Source organism: Fukomys damarensis, unplaced genomic scaffold (assembly GCF_012274545.1).
Source record: "Fukomys damarensis isolate Sample0158 unplaced genomic scaffold, DMR_v1.0_HiC HiC_scaffold_27, whole genome shotgun sequence".
NCBI lineage: Eukaryota > Metazoa > Chordata > Mammalia > Rodentia > Bathyergidae > Fukomys > Fukomys damarensis.
Genome location: NW_022900939.1, coordinates 4,793,804 through 4,808,721, shown reverse-complemented (window position 1 = coordinate 4,808,721; position 14,918 = coordinate 4,793,804). Strand labels below are relative to the sequence as shown.

The 14,918-nt window shown below is 36.4% G+C and overlaps 1 pseudogene; it reads left to right on the top strand.

Annotated features, from left to right (window-relative positions):
* The first annotated feature begins 5,944 nt into the window (after window positions 1-5,944).
* Window positions 5,945-6,890, top strand: LOC104851287 (annotated as a pseudogene).
* Window positions 6,891-14,918: the final 8,028 nt, after the last annotated feature.

The following is a 14,918-nucleotide window of genomic DNA, read 5'->3' as shown; positions in this document are numbered from 1 at the left end:
CTATGAAAGATTAAATGGTTTTAAGAAGGGCACTGAGGTGACAGTTTACCTGGCTGGATTGCCCAATTCTACAGGCTTTTTATTGCTGCTTTTATACTCAGAGTAGTTTGACAGACACATGTAACTGTTCCCTCTAAAGGGACAGAGTGTTAAAGATAATTATAACTATATTTAGCAGACTGCACTCAGGCCAGGTTTGGTATAGAAAGAGACTAGGTAACACTCTTTGGAGCTAAGTATGAACACCATAGGCTGAGACTGACTTACACCCATTCTGGCTAGTTCCTTGAGTGTGGTGTGTCACTGAATGGTGTCAAGATGGACAAAAGGTGGCAGACCTTCCAGAGGAAAGACAGTGAGGCACTAATCCTGCTGCATGCCTCTCAAAAACTTTTAAGACTGTCCACACTAAGAAGGAATGTTGCTTTAGACCTCCATTTTGTCCTTTTTAGATGCATCTGTAGAATCTCAGATCTGTGTAGTCGTATTGTTACATTCGCTCCTACATTCACAGGTCAGGCATTCAGAGGCTAAACATTTCAACCCTCCTTCTCCAGGGAATGTTGTCCTTGTAGGCCATCAGGAAGAGGCTGGAAAATTTGAACTAAGTTGAAATAACAAACAAAATGAGCCAACAGGCAATTCTGAAATTTAAATGATAGACATTCAGAGGCTAAACATGCCTACCATCTCTCCCCAGGGACTTTGTCCTTATGGGAAGACAGGCAGAGGCTGGCAATAATCAAACTAATTTGAACTAACAAAACAAGCCAGCCAGCAAGACAGAAATGTATACAAAAACAAGTGAAAATCTTGTATTCATTCCAAAACCAATGAGGACTTTATCCACCTAGAGGGCAAACAGGCCCTCCTTCTACCTGAATAGGGCAGGACCAAACAGATAACACATAACTGGGGTCCTCTTACTTTATCTGACAATTAGACTCATGTTCTCTTTCCTCTGGATCTGGGGGAGCCACAAGTGGCAAAGTGAGAAGTCCATCCTCAGTCCTCCGAGGAGATTCAGAGTAATCTCTGAAAAGCATACCTTCCGGTCCAGGTCCCTGGGTGAATCTTTGCTCTCCCACAAAAGGCTTTGTCCATGATTTTAAACTTATCAGCATGGTCAGTCTTTCCAGCCGATGCACCAAAATAGTGTAGCAAGTATAACTCACCGTGTTGAGCTCCATGTGGTATAAGAGTCAGGCCCAGAAGAGTACAGCATATACCATGAAAGTTGGAGACAGGTTTATTTTGCTAGCTGACAGATTGGCAACTTCTCCACAAAGCCATAAGTGCCTTCTGGGTGGTGAACCGGGTTTATATAGATTTCAGAAAAGAGGAGTGAGGATACAGGTGCAAGACATTTAGCATTAGTTTTTTGGTTGTGGTGGATACATTCAGCTTATATAATTGGATAGAAAGGTACACTAGGGTTCACCTTATTTATATGTTGCGGGAAGCAAGGGTCACAGAAACTCTACTGAGAACAAAGGACAATGGAAAAAAGAAACATGTTGAGCAAGCCTGAGTGAGACTGGGATATGTTTTAGGTTTGATAGAGGTTGGAATGAGTAGACTTTTAAAAGTCTGTTACCTGCTTACCTACTACACAGGATTTTTCTGGTGAGAAACCATTACCTTTTCAGTTTTATTGTAGGGTTTTACAACTTATGTTCTCTCTTATCCACTGATATTTCTTTGAAAATATTTTCTTTATATAATACCACATTTACCAGTGCAGTATCAACTTGTATTTTTTGAGTCTGCATCTTATTAACTCATACTGAAAATATGTAAACACTGCATGTCCCAATGAATGTTATGCTTCATCAAATCCAGTAGAAATCACTACTAAAAGTATTTTCTATACATTAATTTTCTGTCATCTTCTGTCATTGAGTTAAAGAAGATTTTCAATACCAATGTGAAAATACCAGGCAATTTCTGTAGTTCTTTATAGAAAGTAAACAAATGCAGGAACTCTGTTGTTAGGCAATTTAACTTTTAATTTCAGCATCATTCTATAGAGATGAATGACATTGAGCCTAGCATTTAAAATTTTTGTATACGATTGGCTCATGTGGGATACAATGAAATAGTACAACAATTTCATGGAGCTATAACCACAGAAAGTACAGACATGAATAAAATTGACTAGTAGCTAATAAGCTTCATAGGTGTACACATTATTACTGTTGCAAGGGAGGAAATATTACTCATCGGAGGCTTCTGGAGTAACTGGGGCAGCACATAAACAGGGAGCATCCCAACATCCGGAATTCAGTCACTGAGACCATGGTCAGGACCTGGGCACAGATGATGCAGACCCCACTTTTCCCCCTCACCCTGTATCCCAAGAGCAGAGGGGACGACGGGAGCTGTCATCCAGGCTCCTCAATGGCAAACTGGCAGAGGACAGAGGTCATCACGGAGGACAGAGCTCAGCTCCAGACTGCAGGAAATGGCCTCTCCCACCTAGACAGAAGCCGAGAAGGAGACACAGGGAAAGACACGTGACTTCCATGTTGCTTCTTCTATGAGGCCCTGTTCCACAGTGGAATTTTACACGGAATACTGGTCTCCAATCCAGAGCCCCCGACAAGGAGGCAGAATCACCATGTGTATGATTTTATAAGCATTATGCTATGTGTGTTCACCAAGGGGGGGGTCTTACCTTGATTTGTTATGTTCTCTGCTACCAGGGATGTTTCACAGGCTTTCTAACATTCTAACACACATGCATCTGCTAACTCTTTAATTGGTTCTACTCTCTTCCGGTTCTCTCCATTTCATTTATATTCCCCTCCTTTCTCTTATTTATTCCTCCTCCTCCCATACCTCTCCAGTCTCCCCTCCCTCCCTCTCTTTTTTTATGGAAATGTTCTCAATGAGAGGCCTTTCCCCTCTAGCTAATCGCAACTAATTTCTCCCTCCTCCTTTCTCATCCTAAATTAGCAAAAATGTTGCAGAATTTCTCAAATTCTAAATTATATGTTTGTGACTGATTTATTTATTCTTTAGATATTGGCATTGCTTATGTTTATTCTGTTTTCATAAAGTAGTGGTAAGAGTTCAACCTCACGGGAAAGCACTGAACAAGACCCTAATCCTAACCCATGTTTAACTCTTAATAATATATTTCAGCTTTACTATACATTTTAATTTCTTGTTATTCTTTTAAGACAACATTTTATATGCCTATAGGTAACAGAGGAGGTATTTTCCAACTAATAATTAGCAATTTTATGGTAATATCCAAGCTGCTTGTGTTTGTGTTTATTTTTCTTTTATAAAATAAAAAATAAGGCACACTAAAGTGATAGAATGTATTACATGAATGTAATCAGACAGACAGAAAAACCAGAATGTAGGCTCTGCCCAGTTCCTGTGGGGCCTGAGGATGCCTACTTATCCTCTCAGTCCTGTTAATGAAGACTGGAGTCCTGTCCAATGCATAGGACTTGAGGGGCTCCTTAGTAACAGGCCTGGCAAAATATATTGAATGATAAAATTAGGAAACAATACTCACCGCACTGTTTTATAATTATTATGCAAACTTAAAAGTACACATCCAAATTCATTTTTTCTCACAAAAAGAAAATAACTAGAGGACATTACTATTACAAAAAACAAACTGGAAAAAGTTTTGAATTGCTTTATTTTTTCTTTGAATTTTAGTGTTTTCTACTTTTTCTAATGAGTAAGCATTATATCTATAGCCGTGATTGATTTAAATATAAAACATTTCCAGATAAAAATTTTATTGTTCCATCCTTCATAATGTCACTTGTAAAGAAATTATGGCTCAGAAGATTTCTTCTCTAACTTCATAGTCAAAAAAATCTTGATTAATCACTCAAATGTAAACATTATTCCTCCAATGTTTATATAACTATTGTCAGTTTAAAATATAAATGAATTAAAGTTCAGCAGGAATTTGGACTACATAAGAAGATGAAGTGTTCATGTTCAAAATATGGGACTTCTAAGGGAAAAGACAAAGTCTTGTGTTCAATAATTTTTGAATTTTTCTCCTTGGAATCGAGCCAAGAAATCTTCTCCGGAAATTGCTCCCCGAGGATGAGCAGAGGCTGCAGTGTCCTGAATGCACGGTATATGAGGCTGACTGGGAGGAGAGGCACACACTGCTCTGTCTCCGTTCACAGCTCCTCCTCAGACTGTTTTCAGAGGAAACTTCGTGGTGATGTTTCCATCTGATCAAGACTTGAATGGTATTTCTCATGTGAAACTTTTCCTCAGGGAAAAAAAAGAATGCAGAACAACATAAAGATAAATTTCCCTTAGAAAAACAAACAGATTAAAATAATTTTCAGCTCACTATATGATTTCCTATTTTATTTCTGAAAATAATTTATGCTTGAAAAATTTCTAAACAAACAACTTTGGAAAATAGTGTTCTTTTTTTCAGCAACTTCGGTGAAGCGTAAGTATTCTGAGAAGAGGAGGGGATTTTACTGGAATAAAAAAATATGTACACACATATTGTTTGGGCCTCATCATAAATAATTTTAAGATTTGAACAAAAAGGAATACAGAATCTGAAAAGTCAAATTGTACAACATACCAATTCTAAAAATATAATGTTTTGAAGAAAATAGAGTTTGCATGGGCAAGTTAAAAAATATATTGCTACCAAAACTGAAGGTCCATGCTGTCTCTGGCTGCCTCAAAAAAAGGAGGGGGAGTTATTTCAGGGGAAAGAAAAGGGTTTATTTATCCCACAGGAGAGACAGGAGCCTCTTCTCCCCACAAAGCTGTCTTTTTGTAATTTCTGTTAGGGCTCTTATACCCAGGTGACTCCAAGCTCCCTGGCTCCCTTTTCCAAGTTAGAGCAGACCTTGCCCTAATGAGGTGGTATCTGAATTTTGTTTTCAGGCAGTCTTAATATTTCTGAGACTGAACATTAACTTTCTGTGCAGCCATTTGAATGGGGACAGGAAGAGTATTGCTGCTCTTGGCCAGGGCAACTGGAGAAGAAGTCTATGCTTTTAAAAATTCAAAAGTTTTAAGGACTAATTTTTCTATACTACTATGTCATCAGAAATTCAATATTAATGTAAATAACCTGAGTTCCCAGAAAGAAATTACTTTAATTAGTATAATAAGTCATTGTGGATAAAAGGGCAGTGAATAACTCACTAAAAATGGTTTTCATAAGATTACTGACATTTAGAAATGGGAGGAAAGGAGCTAAAGGTGTAGGGAAGGTGTGATACGTAGGGGAAGAACAAAAAGGGAAAAGAAAAAAATGTGAGAGAATGAAAAGATGAAAATAAAGTGTTTGTAGATGGGGAGGGGAGGAGGGGGTGAAGGGAGGGCAGAGGTAAGGGGAAAAAATGAGAATCAAGACTTGCCATGTAAAGGTACATGATCCCAACAATGAATGTAACTGTACTGTATCCCTAAATGTACCAATAAACTCAATAAAAAAAAATGGTTTTCACAGCAGCCAATTATAACACATATTTAGGATTGGTAAAAAGTTCTGATCAGGAGAACAGCATGGTAAGTCTGTTATGTGAGGTCAAAATGTCTAGGTTGAATCAGTGTGAACACGTAACTGCTCTTTTTTATGTAAGAAATTTGGTGGCCTTTTTCAGAAGTAAAGTATGTGGATAAAAGTCCTTATGGTTTAATCTTTTCCTGAGAATTGCATGTGTTAATGATGGAAAGAGTTTATAGTAGTATCAGTTTCATGCTAAAAACAGGATGTAATATTTTAAAACATCAAATACAAATGTCATTTTATACCCATATTTATAAGTGGCAATTATACATTTTTAAAAATCTTTAGAATAGTTTTCATCACTTTAGAGTAATACTATGGAAAATATTGTGCAATTCACATAAACAAAAATATTTTTGGTGACAGGATAATTTTTAAAATTTATTATTCACCAGATAAGTGCAGCAGGACACCATGGGTAGAAGGAATCACACCCATGTGACTGGCTTCATCCTCATGGGGCTGACGGACTCTGCAGAGACACAGCTGGTCCTCTCCGTGCTCTTCCTCCTGATTTACCTGATCACGGTGCTGGGGAACTTGGGGATGATATTGATTATCCGCCTGGATCCCCAGCTGCACATTGCACACCCCCATGTACTTTTTCCTCACTCACCTGTCATTTCTTGACATCAGCTACTCGAGTGTTATCACCCCTAAAACCTTACAGAACTTACTGGCTTCAACCAAGAGCATCTCCTTCCTGGGCTGCTTTACCCAGATGTTCTTTTTTGTAATTTGCATTATTACTGAATGTTACCTTCTCTCCTCCATGGCCTATGACCGCTATGTAGCTATCTGCCGCCCCCTGCACTATCCAGTCATTATGTCCACAAGGCTGTGCCATGCCCTGCTTACTAGCTGCTATGTTATTGGCATTTTGGATTCCACTGCCATTGTGCTTTGTATAAGCAGACTGCATTTCTGCAACTCTAATGTCATCCAGCACTTCTTCTGTGACACATCCCCAATTTTAGCCCTGTCCTGCAGTGATATATTTGAGATTGAAATCCTTATATTCATTTGTGCTGGATTTAATTTAGTGCTGCCCCTCAGCACCGTATGTGGATCCTATGTGTCCATCCTGTCCACTATCCTAAAAATCAGTTCCACCGCTGGAAAGAAGAAAGCCTTCTCCACCTGTGCCTCCCACCTCCTGGGAGTCACCATCTTCTACAGCACTACGATCTTTACTTACCTAAAACCGAAGTCATCCTACTTCCTGGGCAGGGATCAGGTGGCTTCTGTGTTTTACACGATTGTGGTCCCCATGCTGAATCCTCTCATCTACAGTCTCAGGAACAAAGAGGTGAAAAGTGCTGCTGTTAGAATCCTGCAGAAGAGACAGGGTTTGAGATAATTAAAATAACAGTGATGCTAGGCATTTACACTTTTCTGCTTGCCTTTTACTTTTTTCTTAAAAATTCTTTGATCTGATTTTGAAAAAAAAAAAAATTTTTTTTTTTCTACTTTCCCAGCTGCTCTTTACTTAACAAACGTGATCTTGGACATTTTGAGACACAGGTACTTACAAGTTCATATTATAAGTTGGAGTCATCAATTAAATGTTATTTAAAATGTGTGTTGTGGGCTGGGGATTTAGCTCAGTTTTTCCACTGCCTTCCTTGCAGGCACAAGAACCTGAGTTTGATCCCTCTTAACAACAACAACAAAATTCCTGTGCTATTAAGGTAAACTTTTGTGCAAAAGCGATTGTTTTATAATTTTATTCACTATTGCAATGTAATATTTCTGAACATCTCAATTTTAAAACGAAAAAACACTTCATTTTTCATATGTCACCCTGTTTATGGTGATTATCAGCTGTAAAGTTTATGTCATTTGCTTTTAAGTCAATATTACTGCATTTAGACTCTGGATCTGGTGCTTCTCTAGCATTTGACAAATACTAATTTACTGAGATAATTAGGTTTATTTTGCACAACTGAGAGATATATAAGAATTTAACGTCCCTATCATCAGAAGATGGACATAAAACTTTTAGGACAATAAAATAAGTGCCAGATATTGTCACCCAAAGACTTTCATTTGCATAATATTTTGACATAATAAACACTACATATTTCTGAATACTGTTCCTTTGTGTTTTATAAGTCTCTTTTATTCAGTTTAATATACCAACTAACAAACAGCTAAAAAAATTAGGTAACAGTTTCCGATTTAGGATTAGGTAATATATTAAAGTAGGCTCAAGTGACACAAAAGTGATATATTTTAGGGTTAGAAACTATTTAGAAAGTGCTGTATATATAACTGTCAGTGCATGGTTTTCTAAATCGATGGTTTTTATTATATAGCTATATATATTTAACACAATTCCTGCCATTTTTTGTATAATTTTCCCACTTTCTTTATTCTCTTTTAAGTTTACTATCTAATAAACTGTATAGTTCAAGTGTGTTAGATTACCATGTACCCAGAATATGAAAAACATTGTGACTCTCATTGTATAGTGCTTTGAAACAGAAATGTAGTGAATTTACCAATTTGAAAATCAGCAGCAATAACAGCTGTTGGGTGCGTTCCTGTGAGCCATGGAGAGGACAAACTTCCTGTGACAGGACGAGGAGCTTCAGCCCCTGGCTTCTTTGCCTTTCAGCTCTTGTCTGTAGGTCTACAGTGTGCTTTCAAATAAATTAATGATTTTTACATTTGAGTGTATGTTATACTTTTAAAAAAACTGTTGCAATAAATTGAAGATGAATTTATAATATCTTCCAGTCCATAATCTTAGATCATGAAGAAAGATAAAAATCTCCTTATTTCTGAAAACATTGTATCTCTCAGCTTATGTCAGTTTAAAACTTCTCTTTGATACCTTAAGGTTTTTGATAGTGTACAATTCTGTTTCCCAAGTATGATACTTTATTTAAACTTGTATAAAAATTATTACACTGACTGTTTTTCTCCAAACGTGATTATAAAAATTCTGTATTTTTAAATTCAAATTATTTATGTAAAAAAGTATTTCATCATTTTGGGTGTCTAAACTGTAACATCTCTATTTTAAGAATTAAAATTTAGCAGGGCCAGGGATTTACTTCAGTGATTCCAAAGACTGCCTTGCAAGCACAGGATCTGCTTTCAATCCCTGGTACCAGAAAGTAAAAAAAAGAATTAAAATTTATCACAAGTTTTAATGATGTAAGACTGTTAATTATTTCACCCTAATATAAAATATACTATATTACTTATATTTTCAAATTAGTGACAAAACTAGGTCATTATGACATCAATATTACTTAAAATTGTATTTTATTTACTGTAAGTATCTGTCTTTTCTAGAATCCTTATTTGTAGATATTCCTGATTCTCTTTTTTATGATTAGGGTTAAGAATTTAAAGAGTATTGTCTGATATATTGTTAGCACTCTCTTGTCACCTAAAGGTCTTAGTAATTTCATATATTTATGAACTATTTCCACTGTCGACTCTCTAGGTATGTCTATAAGGCACAGAATTATCTTATACTCATTTATTTTCATTTTCAAGATTTATCTTTTTTTGGGGGGGTACCGGGGATTGAACTTGGGTCCTTGTGCTTGCGAGGCAGGCTGCAGAACCACTGAGCTAAATCCCCGGCCCTTATTTTCATGATTTAGAAAATATTTCCTATCAGCTTGTCTTGGCACACCCATCAATAGGATGTATGACCTTTTAGAGAACATTTCAGTTAAAGAAATTCTTTCCTTTTAATTAAATTAAATCTTATTTATTTTTTTTATTGCATGGGGCAGGAAACATTTACTTTGTTATTACATGAACATAATGTAATCTATTGATCCATGGGAGCCATTCTGATTAAACTGAGTGGCTCATAGGCATTGGAAAACCATGAACCTGGAGCAAGGGCAGGGTGTATGAGGACCAGCACACAGATTATGCAGATACTCTCTTTAGCTGTCACTTTTATTCTCAATACAGAGGACATTGGAGTGCCCAGAGTTCCCCAACAAGGAGGAATAATTTGTGTGCGTGTGTGTGTGTGTGTGTATGTGTTTGCACAATTATATTATAATTAAAACTATTGCTATTGTAACTATAGGGTGTTACATACATTGTTTGGTCATTTTGTCTCACACCGGGGTTGTTTTATGTGGTTTCCTCACTGTTGGGTTTGGGGATCTGCACTGCAGCTTTGCTGTCTGAGTAGCCCATTGAGATCTCAAACCAAGCCACAAGGAATTAGGGGAACAAAGTCTAAAAGGAAAAGGAAATCATTTTATTTGCAGGGAAAGCACAGAAGGCTACCCTGTGAGGGGTGGGAAAAGGGCTTCAGAAAGGTTAAGAGCTGATGGGTAAATAGGCTGTTTCCAAGTTTTAGCTATTACAAACTATGCCGCTATAAACATGGGTGTGCATATATCACTCTGGTATGATTCTTTTAATCTTTTGGAAAGATACCCAGCAGAGGGATGGCTGGGTCAAATGGAATCTCTAGTCCCAGCTCTTTGAGGTATCTCCATACTGATTCCCACAGTGGTTGCAGCAGTCTGCACTCCCACCAACAATGGAGAAGGGTTCCTTTCTTCCCACAACCACCCCAAAATTTGTTATTGGTTAATTTCTTGATAGTAGCCATTCTTTGTGGGGTGAGGTGGAATCTGTGTTGTTGTCATCTGCATCTCTTGAATGACAGTTTTTTCATGTATTTACTTGCTGCTTTTACTTCTTTGTCTGAGAAATGTCTGTTTATTTCAGATGCCCATTTTTGAATTGAGTCTTTATATTTGGGGGCCTGATTGTTTTGAATTCTTTATATATTCTAGGTAATAGTCCTTTGTCTGAGGAACAGCAGGTAAAAATTTTTTCCCACATTGTAGGTTGTCTCTTAGTTCTGTTGATGGTTTATTTTGCAGTGCAGAAGCTTTTTAATGAAGATGAGATCCCAGTTATTGATTCTTTCTGCTAGTTCCTGTGCTAGTGAGGATTTGTTCATAAAGTCTTTTCCTATGAGAATGTCTTCAAGAGTTCTGCCCAACTTATCTTCCAGCAAGTTTAGTGTTTCTGTTTTAATATTTAGATCTTTAATCCACTTGGATTTTAATTTAGTGCATGGTGAAAGATAAGGGTCTAGTTTTAATCTTTGGCAGGTTGAGATGCAGTTTTTCCAACACCATTTATTAAAGAGGCCATCCTTCCTCCAGTGGGGGCAGTCAGCTCCTTTGTCAAAGATGAGGTAGCTGAGTACATCTGGAGTGTGTTTTTGTGTCTGATCCTCAGGTCTGTTTCTTTGCCAGTACCATGCTGTTTTTATCACAGTGGCTCTGTAGTATAGTTTTAAATTGGAATTGTTATACCCATTGCCATATGTGTCTGTTGCTTAGGATGGCTTTTGCTATTCTAAGTCTCTTATGGTTCCAAATGAATTTTTGGATTCTTTTTTCTAGTTCTGTGAAATATAGAGTTGCAATTTCAATTGAATCTGTATAGCAGTTTTGGTAGTGTGGCCATTTTCACTAGTTGATTCATTCTACCCAGAAGAAGGTGATATCTTTCCATTTTCTTATACCCTCTTTGATCTCTTTTTTCAGAATGCTGTAGTTTTCAGTGTAGAGGTCTTTTGCTTCTTTTGTTAGGTTGATTCCTAGATACTTCATTTTTTTGGATGCTATTGTGAAAGGAATTGTTCCCTAATTTCTCTCTCAGTGAGTCTGTTATTTGTGTAAGAAAGCTATTGATTTTTGGGTGTTGAGCTTGTATCCTGCTGCTTTGCTAAAACTTTCAGTTAAGTCTAGAAGTCTTTTGATGGAGTTTTTTGGGTCTTCAATATAGAGTATCTTATTGTCAGCAAATAATGACAGTTTAACTTCTTCCTTTCCTATCTTTATTGCTTTAATTTCTTTCTCTTGTATAATTTCTATGGCTACTGTTTCCAGAACTATATTGAAGAGGACTGGTGATAGTGGGCATCCTTGTCTTGTTCCTGATTTTAACGTGAAGGTTTTGAGCTTTGCGCCATTTAATATGATGTTGGTGGTTGTTTTTTTCACAAATAGCTGTTATTAAATTGAGATATAAACCATCTATTCCAATTTTTTCTAGGGTTTTTATCATGAATGGGTGTTGAATTTTGTCAAATGCTTTTTCTGCATCTATCGAGAGGATCATATGGTTTTTGTCCTTGACTGTGTTAATATAGTGTATTACATTTATTGACTTACGTATGTTGAACCATCCTTGCATCCCTGGAATAAATCCAACTTGTTCAGGATGTATGATCTTGATAATCCTATGTATTCTGTTTGCTATTATCTTATTAAGGATTTTTGCATCTATATTCATTAAGGAGATTGGCCTGTAGTTCTCTTTTTTAGTTGCATCTTTCCCTGGTTTGGGAATCAAAGTGATACTTGCTTCCAGGAATGAATTTGGAAGTATTGCTTCCCTTTCAATTTCATTGAAAAGTTTGAAGAGTAAAGGCAGTAGTTCTCTAAATGTCTTGTAAAATTCAGCAGTGAATTCATGAGGACCTGGGCTTTTCTTTGTTGGTAAATTTTTAATTACATTTTCAATTTCACTGATTGTAATTGCGGTGTTTAAAATGTCTTTATCTTCTCTGTTCAACTTTGGTAATTCAAAAGTATCTAGAAATCTGTCCATTTCTTCTGTGTTTTCCATTTTGTTAGAGTACAGTTTCTCAAAGTAGGTATTGACTATCCTCTGGCTTTCCATTGGATCTGTTGTGACTTCACCTTTTTCATTCCTAATTGCATGGATCTGAGCTTTTTCTTTCCTTTTTTTTGATAAGGTTAGCTAAGGGTTTATCAATTTTATTTATTCTTTCAAAAACCAACACTTCGATTCATTTTTAAAAATCATTTTCTTAGTTTCCATTGCATTGATTTCTGCTCTAATCTTTATAATTTCCTCTCTTGTTCAAGCTTTGGGTTTTCCTTGCTCTTGTTTTTCTAGGAGTCTAAGATTTAGCATTAGGTTGCTTATTTGAGCTCGCTCTATTTTCCTAGTGTGGGCATTCAGTGCTATGAATTTCCATGTAGAACTGCTTTCATTGTGTCCCAGAGATTCCTGTATGTTGTACTGGCATTTTCATTTATTTGTAAAAACTGTCTGATTTCTTTTTTAATTTCCTCTGTGATCCATCAATTGTTCAGGAGAGTGTTATTCAATTTCCATGTGTTTGTGAAGTTCTAGGGTTTCTTGTGCTATTAATCTCCACTTTGGTTGCACTATGATATGATAATATACAGGGAATTACTTTGATTCTTTTTGATTTATTCAAACCTGTTCTGTGAGCAAGTATGTGATCTATCTTGGAGAATGACTCATGTGCAGCCAAAAAGAATGTATATTCTGATTTTGTGGGGTGGAACACTTTACAGATGTCTATTAAGTCTGTGCGTTCAAAAGCTTGGTTGAGTTCTAGTATTTCATTGTTGGTTCTTTTGCCTAGATGATCTGTCTATTTGTGAAAGTGTGGTATTTAGATCCCCCACTACAATTGTATTAGTGCTTATTTGGTTTTTCATGTTTCTTAATATTTCTTTTATATAGTTGGGGGTATTTATATTTGGTGCATATATGTTTATGATTGTCATCTCTTCCTCTTGAATTTTTCCCTTTACAAGAACATAGTGGCCTTCTTTGTCTCTCTTAATGAGTTTGGCTTGAAATTTGCTTTATCTATATAAGATTGCTACCCTGCTTTTTTCTGGGCTCCTGTCACATGGAGAATTGTTTTCCATCCTTTCACTTTCAGTCTATGGGCTTCTTTTTGCACTAGGTGCATTTCTTGTATACAACATATTGTTGGATTTTGCATCTTAATCCATTCTGCCAATCTATTCTCTTGATTGGTGAACTGAGGCCATTGACTTTGATTGTTATAACTGATATGTACTGACTTTTTATTGTCATGTTATTGTCCTTTTGTTGACTCTTTTTACTTCTCCCCCCTCTCCTTTTAGTTTCTTGCCTTGCCTATTTGATTTGGTCCATTGGGCCTCATGGTGTTGTGACCTTCACTGTCTTTTTCTAGGATATTGTTTAGAATTCCTTGTAATGCTGGTTTGGTGTTCATGAAGTTTCACAGGTGTTCTTTGTTATGGAACTAATTTATTTCCCCATCCATATTGAAATAGAGTTTTGCAGGATACATCAGTGTAGGTTCGAAGTTGTTTTCTTTTAGGACTTGAAATACCTCACTCCAGGCTCTCCTTGACCTGAGAGATTCTATTGACAAGTCTGCTGTGATTCTGATGGGCTTTTCTTTGCATGTGATTTGTTTCTTTTCCCTTACTGCTTGTAGTATTTTGTTCTTCTGTTGGGTTTCTGGGATCTTGATTATTATATGTCTATGTGTAGATTTTTTTTTTAATCGTGGCTAGTTGGAGTCCTATATGCCTCACTTATCTGTATGTCTAATTCTTCCCTTCTGTTTGGAAAGTTTTCTGTCATTAATTCTGTGAACAGCTTTTTTAAGTCATTTGTATTTCCTCCTGCTACTTCATGGATTCCTATCAGTCTTATGTTATTCTTCTTTACATCATCTAGGAGTTGTTGGATTGATTTCTCATGATCTCTCACTGTTTTTAAGAGACCTCTCCTTTCATGGTAGCTGACTGCAATCCTGTCTTCTATACCTGAGGTTCTATCTTCGCATTCTTTTATTCTGTTGCATACACTTTTGATAGACTTTTTAATCTCCTGGCTATCTGTTTGAATCTGTTTTATGGATTACATTTATTTCCTTTGTTGGCATTCATTGTTTCCATTTCTTTCTTATGCTGGGCCTGCATGGCTTCTATCATGGTCCTGAGCTCATCTATTTTTTTTTCTCAGTTTCTGTTCTAGAGTCTCAAATCATGACTTCCATTTTGCTCACCATCTCTATGGTTATCTGGGAAATTATTTCTGTTTTGAATTTTTCTAGAGTGTGATTGATCTGTTTTGTTACTTCCTGTGGTATGAGTTCAGGGTGTCCTGCTGGTTCACTATCGGCCTTTTCATCATCATTTGCCCTACTGTTTGACATTGGTGAACTGGAAGTCTGTTTTGTGTCTTGCTTAAGTGTTTTCTCATTTTTATTTTTGTTGTTGGGTTGTCCTTTGTTTAATTTCTGGGTTATTATTTAAATCTTCCTGATATATTCGTGCTTTAGCTTTTGAGTCTCCAATGACACATAGACATTCTCATTTTCATAATATTGGAGAAAACAGCTCATTTAATCAATCACAATCCTTTATCCCAATTGATACAATCAGCAGCACAATAAGATCAAGCACAACTTGCAAATTGACCACTTGTGGTAATCATTAATCTGTCACCTTTAAATCATATGAATTTAATGAAATTCAAAAAGCAGCCAAAAATATGTTTGCAGTGAATATACTTTTCAATATAGCAT